Genomic DNA, 15,751 nt, shown 5'->3' on the forward strand with positions numbered 1-15,751 from the left:
TCGCCCCATTGTTCTCAGCCACCCCAGGACGGACTGAACGGGCATACCACTCCATTGATACAGGTAATGCTCACCCAATCAGAACCCCACCCTACCGAGTGTCTCCTCATGCCCAAGCTGCTATAGACCGGGAGATCCAGAACATGCTACAGATGGGTATAATCCGCCCATCTACCAGTGCATGGGCATCTCCAGTGGTTCTGGTACCCAAACCAGATGGGGAAATACGCTTTTGCGTGGACTACCGTAAGCTAAATGCTGTAACTCGTCCGGACAACTATCCAATGCCACGTACCGATGAGCTATTGGAAAAGTTGGGACGTGCCCAGTTCATCTCTACAATAGACTTAACCAAGGGGTACTGGCAAGTACCGCTAGATGAACCTGCCAAGGAGAGGTCAGCATTCGTCACCCATGCGGGGGTGTATGAATTCAATGTCCTTCCTTTCGGCCTTCGAAATGCACCCGCCACCTTCCAGAGGCTGGTAGATGGTCTACTAGCTGGACTGGGAAAATTTGCAGTTGCCTACCTCGATGATGTGGCCATTTTTTCAGACTCCTGGCCCGAACACCTACTACACCTGGAAAAGGTCTTTGAGCGCATCAGGCAGGCAGGACTAACTGTTAAGGCCAAAAAGTGTCAAATAGGCCAAAACAAAGTGACTTACCTGGGGCACCAGGTGGGTCGAGGAACCATAAACCCCCTACAGGCCAAGGTGGATGCTATCCAAAAGTGGCCTGTCCCAAAGTCAAAGAAGCAGGTCCAATCCTTCTTAGGCTTGGCCGGATACTACAGGCGATTTGTACCACACTACAGCCAAATCGCTGCCCCACTGACCGACCTGACCAAAAAGACCCAGCCAAATGCAGTTAAGTGGACTGATCAGTGTCAAAAGGCCTTTACCCAACTTAAGGCAACGCTCATGTCTGACCCTGTGCTCAGGGCCCCGGATTTTGACAAGCCATTCCTAGTAACCACGGATGCATCTGAGCGTGGTATAGGAGCAGTGCTCATGCAGGAAGCAACAGATCACAACTTCCATCCTGTCGTGTTTCTCAGCAAGAAACTGTCTGAGAGGGAAAGTCACTGGTCAGTCAGTGAAAAGCAATGCTATGCCATTGTGTACGCCCTGGAAAAGCTACGCCCATATGTTTGGGGACGGCGGTTCCAACTACAAACTGACCATGCTGCACTAAAGTGGCTTCATACTGCCAAGGGGAACAACAAGAAACTTCTTCGTTGGAGTTTAGCTCTCCAAGATTTTGATTTTGAAATTCAACACATCACAGGAGCTTCTAATAAAGTTGCTGATGCACTCTCCCGTGAGAGTTTCCCAGAATTCAGTAGTTAAAAAGTGTTCTTAAAATGTAGAAGTCTGTTAGTTATATACTTAGGAGTATATGTAAAGGTGTATGTGTTGTATTAATCTGTTTATTTTCAAGTTCTAGAAGGAAATCGCCGCCAGTGAGCTTCCCCACTGTCTGCAATTTGGGGGGCGTGTCATAAACAGATAGCTAAGGGTTAATGTCTCGTTCACCTGAAGCACCTGACCAGAGGACCAATCAGGAAACCGGATTTTTTCAACTTTGGGTGGAGGGAATTGAGTGTCTAAGGTCTTTGTTTTCCGTCTGCCTGCCTTCTCTGAGCTTTGGAAAAGTAGCTCTACTTTCTAGTCTTCTGTTTCTAAGTGTAAGGACAAAGAGATCAGATAGTAAGTTCTATGGTTTTCTTTTCTTTGGTATTTGCATAAATATAAGTGCTGAAGTGCTTTGATTTGTATTCTTTTGGAATAAGGCTGTTTATTCAAAATTCTTTTAAGCAATTGACCCTGTGTTGTATTATCTAATACAGAGAGAACATTTGTACTTATTTTTCTTTCTTTTTATATAAAGCTTTCTTTTAAGACCTGTTGAAGTTTTTCTTTACTTCAGGGAAATTAAGTCTGTACTCACCAGGGAATTGGTGGGAGGAAGAAATCAAGGGGAGATTTGTGTGTTGGATCGCTAGCCTGATTTTGCATTCCCTCTGGGGGAATAGGAAAGTACTTTTTGTTTCCAGGATTGGGAACAGAGAGGGGGAGTCTCTCTGTGTAGTTTCACAGAGCTTGTGTCTGTGTATCTCTCCAGGAGCATCTGGAGGGGGGAAGGGAAAAAGGATTATTTCCCTTTGTTGTGAGACTCAAGGGATTTGGGTCTTGGGGTCCCCAGGGAAGGTTTTTCAGAGGGACCAGAGTGCCCCAAAACACTCTAATTTTTTGGGTGGTGGCAGCAGGTACCAGGTCCAAGCTGGTAACTAAGCTTGGAGGTTTTCATGCTAACCCCCATATTTTGGACGCTAAGGTCCAAATCTGGGACTAAGGTTATTACACCGATAGACTCAGGAGCATGGCGAACGAGTGCTGACGAGGCCACACTGGAGCTATGTGGATGATGGCCGATTTGTCTTGCTTCATCTTGAGCAGAACTCTGTGGATTAGCGGCACAAAAATGAGCGCTCCCGACCATGGGATCAGGAAGGCGTCTGACAGGGAGCCCTTGGCTCTGCCCAGCAAACAGAACAGAACATGTGGCACTTCCTGTTCTGTCTGGACGCAAAACAGGTCCACCTAGTGAGCCCCCACCTGTGGAAAACTAGGCGGACCACCTCTGGATGAAGCGACCATTTGTGGCAAGATGAGAAGGATCTGCTGAGGCGATCCACCAAAGTCCCAGAGGCTGAGAGCTTCCCAATCCCAACAAAGGGCTGAAGACCTGGCACCGCCCTGCCTGTTGATGTAATACATTGCAGCTGTATTGTCTATCGGAACCTGCATCGCCCTGCCCTTCAGATGGGGCAAGAACACCTGGCATGTCAGGCAAACCGCTCTGAGCTCCCTGATATTGAAATGAAGGGCCAGGTCATGTTGCAGCCAATGGCCCTGAGTGTCGAGCAGGCCCTGATGGGCTCCTTAACACAGGTCTGATGCACCTAAGACCAAGGTGAGTGGGGGGGGGGAAATCGCAAAAGGGACTCCCTACAGTACTGACTTGGGCTCCTGCCATGACTCACCATCATGGGCAGGAGGAAGGAACTGAGAGGGTGCAGGGCCAGTGACGCTTGATATACCGTGCCATGAGCACAGCACTCCAGAGGGTGCCAGTCCAACGGGTACTGGGCAAAAGTCTCCAACGGCCGCACACGTGGGTACACGCACACCTACAATGGAAATCGACATGAGCAAGCACTCAAAGAACCACCATTATTTTTTCTTTGAATGACTGCTCATGTCAATTCCAAGTAAATGACTCTCAGGCATTACCTAGGAGACGGGATCAGAGTTTATGGAATTGCTGATTGTAGAACTGCTCTGCCGAAAGCTGCATCATCTCTGGCCTGCTGTGTAATGGCGTAATGCAATATAAAAGTGTGGATCAATGACCATGTCGCTGCCTTGCAGATGTCTCGGATAGGAGTTTGTGTCAAGAATGCCACTGAGGATATTTGGGTCCTTGTGGAGTCTGCTGTCAGCGCGGGGGCGGGTATCTTTGCCAAGTCATAGCATGCCTGGACACAGGACGTGATCCAAGAAGAGATCCTTTGGGATGAGAGTGGAAGCCCCTTCATGCGCTCCATAATTGCAATGAAGAATTGCATTAATTTTCGAAATGGCTTTGTTCTTTCAATGTAGAAGGCTAATGCTCGTCTGACATCCAGGGAGTAGAGCATTCATTCCCTGTTGCTAGCATGTGGCTTAGGAAAGAACGCAGGAAGAAAAATGTCCTGGTTCGTGTGGAATTGAGAAACCACCTTTGGGAGCAAGGTCGGGTGCAGTCACAACTGCACCTTGTCCTTATAGGAGGCTGTGTTCAGGGGTTCCGAGGTTAAGACCTTAAGCTCAGACACCCTCCTGGCTGAAGTCATAGCTACTAAGAATGCTACTTTCCAGGAAAGGTAGAGGGAGCATATTGCTAAGGCCTCGAAAGGAGGTCTCATCAGTCTAGAGAGCACACGGTTGAGATCCCATGGGGGAACTGGCTGTTTTACTTGAGGGTACAGCCTATCTAATCCCTTGAAGAATTGGCCCGTCATGGAGTTTGTGAAAACTGAGAGACCATCTGAACCAGGGTGGAAAGCTGAAATAGTGGCTAGCTGCACTTTTATTGATCATACCAACAGATCTTGCTGTTTTAGATGCAACAGTCTAGTATAAAAGGAATTGATGTCTGTAAGGGTGGAGTGTGCTTTTGTAATGCCCAAACTGAGAATCTTTTCCACTTGTCCAGATAAGTGGCCCTAGCGGATGACTTCCTGTTCCTAAGGAGGACCTCTCTAACAAGGTCTGAGCATGTGAGCTCCGAGGGGTTTAGCCACGGAATTTCCATGCTGCGAGATAGAGAGACTGCAGATTGGGAGCTGGAGACAGCTGTGGTCCTGGGTGATTAAGTCCAGGACCAAGAGCAAGGTTATAGGTGCGTCCACTGACAGGTCTAGAAGCATGGTGAACCAGTGCTAGTGGGGCCACACTGGTGCTATTAAGATCATGGCATGGGTTTTAAACAGGATCCGCATGGCTTAAATCCCTGAGACCGAGGGGAAACATAGTGGGGGAAAAGCCCCAACTGAAACATAACTAAAAACTACTTGACTAACTAATACTAAGTTTTTAACTATTTACAGGAATAACAAGAAAGAATCCACTAGGGGATTGCCTGCTGTAGCAAGAGAGCTGCTCCAACGACTGTCACTGTCAGTAAGAAGGGACTGAAGAGGCGGTGGGTAGGTAGGGATCTATATACACCACCATGAAGGTGCGACTCCAGGGGGCTCAATGGCCAACTCGATGGGTACCACTAGGGGGAAAAGCTTCTGATGACTGGCAGGTGGTGCGCGCACACCTCGTTGGAATTATTCAAAGAAGAATATCTATTTGTTTGTGTATAAGTAGGTGGGTCGGACTCACCAACAAGAGCTGTTTTTTGCCTGACCAAGAAAGGCTGCTTCCTAAGCCTGCCAAACTCAAATCTCAGATCTTCATCAAACTGGAAGCCATCCAACCAGCAGCACTGCATCTGCACTGATATGCTGCACCACTAGGTAAGATGTGAACCCTTCTTTACAGGGCAACAGGGGCTTGATTTTGTATCCTTTGAGTCACTGGCATCAGGTTAGAAACTGTATGGTTGGAGTAGATGTGGCTAATCATTTTCTTCCCCTTTTCAAATGCTGAGAGGTCTAGAACAGTTTACTTTTCTTTTGGCATAGGATTCTAGCCTGGAACATAATCACACAAATACTGCCGTGCCAAGGCAAGCGTACAAGAAGCATTCAGCATGTTTGGCTTCAAAGTTTTGGTTTTTGTTTTCTTAACTTTTTTTTTTTTTAAAACTGTCCAAGTATTGAAAACGAAAGAAAATGTATTGCATATAAATCTCACCAAAAAAAATGATATCTTCAGCAAAGGCAGACCACAGCTGAAAGCCTTACAAAAAAATCCAAATATTTTTAAATCACTCCCCTCTCCTCCAACTTATCTTTTCACAGGAACTTTTGTCTACCCATAATAAATTGAAAAAAGCATGTTTTGCCTTACATATATTTTTTGCTTTTGGTTTCACGTTAAACTGCGCCAGATTCAAACCCCAGGGCACACGGGTGAATGATTTACATCCCCTCTTCCCAGAGGGGATGCTGTGTTGGTGAAAGCATTCACTGATGGGGGATGGTGAGTGACAGGTGGCACACACAAGAGATTTACTACGACAGCTTTATTTGACAGAGTTCCACGGAAGCCTTGCTAATGGAATCTCCTCAGGAGACTCACTGAATCACTCAGGCCACGTCTACACTACAGCATAAAATTGAAATTATTAAAACCGGTTTTATAAAATTGGTTTTATAAAATCGATTTTACGCGTCCACACTAGGGCACATTAATTCGGTGGTGTGCGTTCATAGTCCTAGGCTACCATCGATTTCCAGAGCGGTGCACTCTGGGTAGCTCAGTAAAAGAATGAGACCAATAACTTCAATTTCCATCCACACTAACCCTAAATCGATATAGTAATATCGATTTTAGGGTTACTCCTCTCGTTGGGGAGGAGTACAGAAATCGATTTTAAGAGCCCTTAAAATCGATTTAAAGTGCCTTGTAGTGTGGACGGCTACAGCGTTAAATCGATTTAACGCTGTTTAAATCGATTTAATGCTGTAGTGTGGACCAGGGATCTAACCAACCTCACCCACTTCACAGGTGGTGCCCATCAACTCCAAGGCCCGCTCAACAGCGGTGCTTACAGAGGGCATATGCTGGTGTACCCTGTACTCCAAGAGGGAAAGTGAATCAGGTCCTTTGTTTAAAGGTTAGTATTTTATTTTTAAATCAATATTAAGAGGCGACCTCCAAGTAATAGACGAGCACCTCTCTAGTTCACACATGACTGGCAGACCCAATGAGAATTACTGAATTTTGTCAATTAGTGAACAAACAATCCAAAAAGCCAGGCTAATTCACCACACACACACACAAAATGTACCTGTATTCATTTCCTTTGACAGGTGCAGTTTGGTTTTAATTATTTATAACGCTCTGTACTCAGATATACTGGAATATATTTTGTGAGAAATAACTAAGTCTCAGTAATATGAGAGTTGAGCATAGTGCTCAGCTATTACATTTTGGATGAGATATGGGGAGCGAGACTATCTTTTTAGTACAAATTATGTGAACTAACAGGAACGGCCCAGATGCCTCTGCAGAACGGTCTAACCAACCCAACTAATGCCCTCAATCCTGCACAGACTTACACATGTGCTTAACATTATGAGTAGCCCTATTGAAAACAATGGAACTACTCCAAGTGAAGAAAGTTAAGCATGTGCTTGAGTCTTTGTAGGATCAAGGCCTTAGGCCTCAATCCAGCAAAGCATGGAAACACCTACCTCACTTTAAGCACACAATCGGTTTCACTAAGGTTAATAGGACTAAATTATAAGCCTAATCATTCTTCTGGATCAGGACTTACTTACTGTACTATGCTACTTACTATAATGCCTACTGCTTATGGTGTTGCATGAGCCCATCCATCCCAACGGGTTTACTTATAGCAGTAAACCCAGTGCTGTTGACAGCGAGAAATTGCAGGAACAGATGTCAGGAGAGACCATCAGCACCTGGACAATTGGAAACTCAGCTCTTTTAGGTCCCCTCTAAGTGCCAAAATGTTCAACCCTACTGAAGGCAGCCACTTTGTCCAACCACCACCAATACTATGCCCTAGCATGCGCTATAGTCTTATCGCATGCTCTGGGTAGCTGGGCTATAGGGGTTCAGAAACAACGGGAAGGGGTTAAGCGCATGCTTCATTTGTAATATGCAAGTACTCCCACCGACTCCAAGCCCAAATTGCTTTGCTGGGTTAGGGCCAGAGTGGACTGAGTCCTTGGTTGGGTTCACTTTAGGTCAGTTCTTTAATGTTACTTGACATTATTATTCTTCTGCAACAGGAGCATTACATCAGCAGGGAAAGGCAGAGTGTGGCACAATATTTGGGACGTTTAAAGTAAGAAGAAAGTCTGTTTTCAGTTTGCTGTGATGTAAGGAACACAGGTCTTGATCAAATGCTCATTGAAGTCAGTGGGAGCCTTTCTAGCATATATCTGAAGAATTCTGATTAGAATAGGTTAGTAGCTTTAATTTTAAACTCTAATGGAAACTCTTTAAAAAATATAGGATTTCTAACTGTTTTGTAAGGAGTATATGTTTATTGTACTCATTATTCTAATCTTAGAATTTGAACCCCCATCTTGCAAAGACTTACACATGTTTAATTTTACACACTCTGAGGAGTCCCACTAAATATGTACATGCACAAGTCTTTATAGGATCAAGGCCTTAGCTTGTATCAAATGGATTAAATAACAATCTTGTATTTAACTGATAACTATACTGCTTCTCATCCTGTTTCTAGACCACCAATTTCAATCTGAAATATTTATATTCTGCCTAAATTAAAACATAAATTGCAAGGAAAAATTAAGCAAACTTTAAATCGTGCAATAATTTAATTTTTTTATGTGAAATACAAGTGGTCAGGTTTCAGAGTGGTAGCTGCGTTAGTCTGTATCAGCAAAAACAATGAGGAGTCCTTGGGGCACCTTAGAGACTAACAAATGTATTTGGGCATAAGCTATCGTGGGCTACAGCCCATAATGCAGGAATTCATGGCAGCAGCCTTTTTAATATTATGAAGACTGTGCTTCTAAAAAGTGGTCTACTACAATATAAATTTGATTAGTTTTAATTATGTTTTAATGTCTTTTTGAACAGATCATGTTTCAACATGTGGCTGCAAGCTTAACATTTGGCTGCAAAAGGGAGAAACTGCAAAATGCAATGCAGATAAACCACAAGCCTTTGTAAATTAATGTTTGGGGATGTAGTTGTGTGTTGATGGTATGTAACTAGTTACAAAAACAATCAAATAAATTTGCATACTGTATGTCAGTTATGCATTCTTTTAACCATATAATGCATGCCAAGTTTTAAAACAACTATATATAAACTTTATAAGTAACTGAATAATACAGAAAAACATATTGATTTGATGCAATAAATGCAGATCCATATAAAGAATAATGCGTTCCAGAACTCTTAAGCCTTTTTGGAAATAACTGTGCCTGTCAGGAACTCTGACTTTCCACCAGTTGCTGCTCCACATGCTATTGCCAATCAGATGCATTTGCTGTAGCACATTCCAAAGTTTACTAATTAATCTCTGCACTAAACCCCACCAATGGCTGTTTGCCATTTGAAATGATCATCACTTTTTATTTAAAGAGACAGTAAAGCCCATGCTCAAACTCAACCTTAACTCAAAAAAAAGTATCCAAGTTCCATTTTGCTAAATCCATTATAATCTTTTGCTGGAATTTCTTTGTAATAATTGGCCAAAGAAAACATGCTGAAACAAATAATAATTTAAAATGTCAATATAATGTAAGCAATTTAAAGAAAAAAATATGACTATGACAAGCTTAATAATGACTTTCATTTGGATACAAGAGTTAAATTCTGTAGTGGATATTAGTTGCAAACTTAAGAGAAAAAAATCAGTAGCATTTTTGCAAAGTGGCATACACATTTGAGTTCATATGTTCTGATGATTCCAAACACTCGATGCATTTCATGTTGTTTTAGATATTGATTTCATGCAGTACAATCTCTTTCACTGTTTTAACAGATTGCTCCCATTCAGCAGTGCATGCTAGCTCTGTGACCTTCACAATGACCTCTCCAAAAGCAGTTGTGCATTTTACTGTAGTGTAAATCCTCACAGACAAGTCAAACCTGTTCTTTTTGGCATCCAGCCCTTCAGATGAATACTCTGCTGAGATTTATTATGAAAGGGGAACGAAGGGGCATTATTGCACAACATTCATCCTTCCCATATATCTAAGCTTAATCTTTCACAACCTCTAAAGGCTTTTAAATAAACAGATACTCTCATAATTACACAAGGGTTTCTTATTTATCACCGATTGTATGTCATTTTAAGGGTCATTCTTCATTCAGCAAAAACTAGAAACAAAACAGAAAAAGTCTGTACGCTAAGGTGTTCTTTTATTATTACTAAGTAATAATAGTATTGCCTGTTACTATACACTAGGGATTCGTTTTTTCTAGTAAGCCTTCAGTTCCTACACTGAAGTATTATTCCATGTTGTTGTTATAACAGCACATATTGCCCTAAAAGGGTCCATTAATTATTTTTGTGATGCCATTAAGTTGTTACAGGATATTTGATGGTCTTCATAGATAATACACTGGCAATAAAACAATAATTAAAAGCATATCAACTTGTACTATCTATTGTCTGTTAATCTGAAATCTTTCAGAATGTGAAAAATATTTAAAAATTCACTTTCAAAGTCATTCCATGGAATATTGATGGTTGTCACTACATAGCAAAGAGCAGCTACCAAGGTGAGATTATCTGAACCAAAAATACAGTTCTTTTCAAGAATGTAAATAAAACCGTAGGCAAGCAGAGGATCCTATGATTTCAAAGAATTCTTCAAAACATTTAATCACAGGAACTATCACACTCTTCACAGGTTTCAGAGTGGTGGCCGTGTTAGTCTGTATCAGCAAAAAGAACAAGGAGTCCTTGTGGCACCTTAGAAGCTAACAAATTTATTTGGGCATAAGCTTTCATGGGTTAAAACCCACTTCATCAGATGCATGGTGGGGAAGGGATAGCTCAGTGGTTTGAGCATTGGCCGTCTAAATCCAAGGATTGAGCTCACAACCCTGAGGGAGCCATTTAGGGATTTGGGGCAAATCTGTCTGGAGATTAGTCCTGCTTTGAGCAGGAGGTTGGACTAGATAGCCTCCTGAGGTCCCTTCCAACTCTGATATTCTATGCAGTGGAAAATACAGTAGGACGATATAAAAGGCCATCCTGATTATCACTACAAAAGTTTTTTTTCTCCTGATGATAATAGCCCACCTTAATTGATTAGTCTCATTACAGTTGGTATGGCAACACCCATTTTTTCATGTTCTCTGTGTGTGTGTATATATCTTCCTACTGTATTTTTCACTGCATGCACCCGATAAAGTGGGTTTTAGCCCATGAAAGTTTATGCTCAAAGAAATTTGTTAGTCTCTAAGGTGCCACAAGTACTCCTTGTTCTCTTTACACTATTCACAGTCATTCTTTAGGATTTGCTAATTGATCTATCACCAAAACTTTTCTTACAGGGGTAAATAAGAGAAGAACGAACTAATGCAGACACAGTAGTATTCTGATCTGAGAATCAGGTTCAAACTAGCTTATCAGATAATCAGTCAGCATTAACAAAACTGAAATATGTTGATTCAGGTAAATATTCCCTTATCTAAACTGAATTCCTGTGAAAAGTTCCCTCACTCTCTCAACATCAGCTGACATCCTTGCACAGGGGCAATGCTAATCTTCTCTGTATCGTTCCAATTTTAGTATATGTGCTGCCGAGGCAAACTGTCACAGGCAATTGAAAATGCATGAGGGCAATGCTCAAATTGGAAAAATAAAGAACTGGTATGCTTCTCACACACACAGAGACCATGTCTGGCACAAATATTCTCCCCTCTTCCAGAGTGCCAATAGGCCCTTCCCTGCCATTTCAGCTCCTCATTTCTGCCACCAAAATGCAATACAGTAGAGTACCTAATGGGTAAGACTTAGCAGTACACATATATAAAAAGGCACTGACTTTAAGGTTATGCATCTTTTATTGCTTTCCCCCATTTCCCCCACTCCATTCCATCTTCCTCATATTAGGTTTTTTCCTTTTTTTCGGTTTCCTCTCTTTCTTCCCCTATCCCTCTCTTTCCTTGCTTCCTAGGCCCATCTTGCTATTTTTCATATGAACTCCCAGGTCCCCTGTGGGAATCCTCTGGTGGGTGTGGGATGTCCACTGAAGCTCATATGCTGTGATAGTCAACTGCATCCCAGGTTTTCCTTCTTTAGATTCCCTCTACTCCCATCCCAGGAAGTCTCCCGCTGCCCAGAGCAGGGCCCTTTGTAGGACTTCCAAGCCTCCCAGGCTAGGGCACAGAACAGAGGTGGTCTGCAGGTTTTAGACAGGTGGCTGGTGTGGCATACTGCCATAGATACCACCATACCATACCAGCCCAGTTTGAACTCCAAGGGCTCTTCCCACAGAAGACAATACAATTTTTATATAACTACAACTGTCATGTTCTCATGTCCTTCTAAACAAAAGGACAGGCAGCAGTTCTTTGGAATGGCCAAAACAATGGATATGACAAAATTGTTCCATGTAGGCCTATTTATAAACACATTTCCAAAACCTCTGAATATGATGATAAACAACAGTCCAATAATATCAGAGATTCATCATGCAGGGCTTGTAAGGCATAAGTTACTAGTTTAACTTTAATGGGGTTAAAAACCAACGTAGCTGAACTGGTATTTAGACCAGGCCATTACGTATTTTTTTACCACTTGGAACAGATTATAAAACCTCCTGAATTGAGATAGATTTCCCCTGGGGATAGGGAGAGTCTACGAGCGCCAAGACTCCTCCAAATATGGGCCCAGACAGCAGATGCGTGAGGTGCAGTTGATGGGGCTCCTTGCTTACAGAGCACTCTCTGCTCTCCTGCTGACCCCCAAAGAGGCAAGTGGGGTCTATGCTAGGGAACGGGTGAAGACTGGACAGGTCAGGGGGAGGAGTGGACAAGACAAGACAAGACAAGACATCTCCACTTTGGTCCTATGGAGACCCCAGCCCCCGAATCACCACCACCAAAAAACAATGATCTTTAAAACAGCATCTCCCTTCGGCATCTGGGTGAAGCAGCAACCAAAAAAAGAGTCCCTGGTACTTTGTCTCTGAAGGAGCAACCCTCCCAGGGAGATGGCCAGGAATAACGCAAGATGGACAGATACATAGGGGTATGGGTCATGACCTTTTCTGTGAGCCAACTGTGGGGGTTAAAGCCCTGTTTCCCCTTAACCTATAAAATGAGGTATTGAGGGGCACAAAAAAATCACGCCAAGAATTCCCACACCGAGCTTCCTCCAGATTCCCCCAATGAAAGCAGTAGGAGTTCTGCCAGGGATTCCTAATGGGATCAGAATCAGGTCCTTAAGTACAGGAATTTCTACTCTAATGGATAAGTAAAGTAAAAAATGCTTTAGGATTTGCAAGCTGATCCATCATCAAGCCTTGCTGAAAACAAAAGGAACTAACACAGAGCATCCTGAGCTGCCAATCATACAAAAGCTTAGTGTGTATGCTGGCACATGTTTATACTGAAAACATGGGCACGCCTACATGTGTGAACACGCGCACACACACACACACACACACACACACTGCATTGCTATCTGGGGCAAAAAATAGCTTAATGATGGAAAGGGTCAAATGTCCACATTGATCCATTTAGATCTGTCAGCAGATCTCAGTAACAATACTGGTCACGTTGACTTGAGAATTGACTCCCGCAGTCATGGAAGGAATCATGTTTGCATGATTTCCCTCCTATACTTTGAGTCCTCCCTCCTCCAAGGGCTCAAATAGGGAGGATGGGCCTCAGCCTACCTGAAAATACCAAATCAAAAACATTTAGAAAATATGTCTACACAACCCAGCAGGTATAGAAGCATACACTGATTGTGCTGTTAAACATTTATTCTGCAATAAGCCATAGCTATTCCAAGGGTGTTACTTAAATATGACTCCACCTAATATACTATACATATTATGCACAGATCATAAAGGGTTTGTTTACACACACACACACACACACACACACACACACACACACACAGACAGAGTAAAGACAGGAGGGCTAGGCCTGTCTCCACCATCCTCTCCCAGCATTTTCAACACTCCTCCACCCACTACATTAAAACTCATAGAATCAAAGAAACGTAGGGCTGGAAGGGACCTCAGGAGGTCAAGTCCAGCCCCATGTGCCAAGGCAGGACCAAATAAACCTAGGCCCATCCCCATCAAATATCTGTCTACTGTTCTTAAAGTATGTACTTCTCCTTATAGGTAGAAAGTTTTTTCCTAATATATAAGTGTGACAGACCCAAACCAATGGGGTACAGGAGTCTGGCAGAGGACAAATATACTGGTCACTGGGTGAGTAGTTTTCTGTTCCCTGAGAGACCAGAGCAGGGGCTGCACTAGAGTAATCAGGAATCTGCTAGAACCAATTAAGGCAGACAGGCTGATTAGAACACCTGCAGCCAATCAAGGCAGGCTAATCACAGCACCTGGGTTTAAAAAGGAGCTCACTCCAGTCAGGTGGGGGAGGAGCTAGAGGAGAGGAAGTGCGTGTGAGGAGCTGGGAGTGAGAGGGTGTGCTGCTGGAGGACTACGGAGTACAAGCATTATCAGACAACAGGAGGAAGGTCTTGTGGTGAGGATAAAAAAAGGTGTTTGGAGGAGGCCATGGGGAAATAGCCCAGGGAGTTGTAGCTTTCGTGCAGCTGTTACAGGAGGCACTACAGACAGCTGCAATCCACAGGGCCCTGGGCTGGAACCCGGAGTAGAGGGCAGGCCCGGGTTCCTCCCAAACCTCCCAACTCCTGATCAGACACAGGAGGAGTTGATCCAGACTGTGGGGAAGATCACTGAGGTGAGCAAACCTGCCAATAAGTGCAGGACCCACCAAGGTAGAGGAGGAATTTTGTCAAAGTAAGATAAATCTCCTTTTGCTGCAGATTAAGCTCATTACTTCTTGTCCTACCTTCAGTGGACACGGAGAACAATTGAACACCTTCCTCTTCGTAACTGCCCTTAATGTATTTGAAGATTTATCAGGCTCCCCCTCAGTCTTCTTTTCTCAAAAAGAAAAACATGCCTAATTTTTGTAACCTTTCCTCATAGGTCAGGTTTTCTAAACCTTTTACCATTTTTGTAGCTCTCCCCCAGACTCTCTCCAATTTGTCCATGTCCTTCTGGAAGTGTGTTGCCCAAAACTGGACATAGTACTCCAGCTGAGGCCTGACCAGTGCCAAATAGAGAGGGACAGTAACCTCTCATGTCTTACAAACAACACTCCTGTTAATACACTCCAGAACGATAGCCTGTTTTGCAACTGCATCATATTGTTGATTCATTCAGTTGGTGATCCAATATAACCCCCCAATCCTCTTCTGCCATATTCCCCATTTTGAAGCTGTGCATTTGAATTTCCTTCCTAAATGCAGTACTTTGCACTTGTCTTTACTGAATTTCATCTTATTGATTTCAGATCACTTCTTGAAAGATTGGAGATCATTTTGAATTCTAATCTGTACTCCGAAGTGCTTTCATTCCCCCCTCAGCTTGATGAAAGCCACCAATTTTATAAGCCAGTCTCTATTCTATTATCCAATACAACAATATCATCTTATATAATTAAATATTAAATAGTACCAGACCCAGGACTGATTCAAGGGACCCCACTAGATACGTTCCCCTAGTTTGACAGCAATGTACAAGTCATTCTTGAAGTTAAGAAAAAGCCACACACAATGACTTTCTACCTTCTTCCATCTCCTTCAGGGTCTACTTCACTATCTGAGAACAATATCTGGATTAGTATTCTCATAGCAACACTTCCAGCAAGTTGATGGTCCATTGCTTTACTTCTTACCAATTACTGCACATGCTGCAGAGTTCAGCTTCCTGTTCTTCAAATATAGACAACTTTTCCATATGTGACCTCTGAACTTCCATCTCCTGTCCATAACACAGCACTCACCTGCTTTGGCTCACTTAGTCTCTCTTGTCTCCCTAACATTCAAAAATCTTTTATATTTAAGGCAGAGCCTTCTTAAAGGATTACAATGAGTACATACATTATTCTCTCTCTAAGCCCCAACTCAGACTTAAGGCAGACAGCATTTTTAATAGATGTTCCTCAGCTGACATATAACAGAATATGTCACAAATTATACCAAGGCCTCACACATCCCATAAATACTAGAATCTATTTACAGGCACTGTGTTTATACACACAGGAAAACAGAGTAAAATTAAAAAAAAAGTTTAAACTTCACTGCACGCTTAGGTATAGTCCTTACCTATGTTTATTTTCTTAAAAGAGAGCTGATCGAAATATAGATAAGCCACTAAACTTTCACAGATGAAGAAGTTTTATTGTTAATAAGGGGGATTTCTCTTTCATGAGCAGCCAATACTGTCAATATTCCTTTCTAGCTACACCTTGACTGACTTTTTGAATCCAGGCTGGGCACATAT

At 42.8% G+C, this 15,751-nt stretch overlaps 1 protein-coding gene, 1 long non-coding RNA gene and 1 other non-coding gene across 4 annotated transcripts in view; all 3 read right to left on the minus strand.

Moving 5' to 3' along the window:
* The window catches only part of LOC127051001 (uncharacterized), a 427,926-nt gene that overhangs the window by 170,905 nt on the left and 241,270 nt on the right, over positions 1–15,751 (minus strand). The gene's annotated exons all lie outside the window — the stretch shown is intronic.
* Positions 1–15,751, minus strand: part of MNAT1 (MNAT1 component of CDK activating kinase) — a 212,574-nt gene that overhangs the window by 82,809 nt on the left and 114,014 nt on the right. The window lies entirely within an intron of this gene.
* On the minus strand, positions 10,898–11,002 carry LOC127053011 (U6 spliceosomal RNA). The gene has a single exon (XR_007774934.1). It is a non-coding gene; the product is annotated as a U6 spliceosomal RNA (small nuclear RNA).

This window comes from Gopherus flavomarginatus, chromosome 5 (genome assembly GCF_025201925.1).
Source record: "Gopherus flavomarginatus isolate rGopFla2 chromosome 5, rGopFla2.mat.asm, whole genome shotgun sequence".
Taxonomy (NCBI): domain Eukaryota; kingdom Metazoa; phylum Chordata; order Testudines; family Testudinidae; genus Gopherus; species Gopherus flavomarginatus.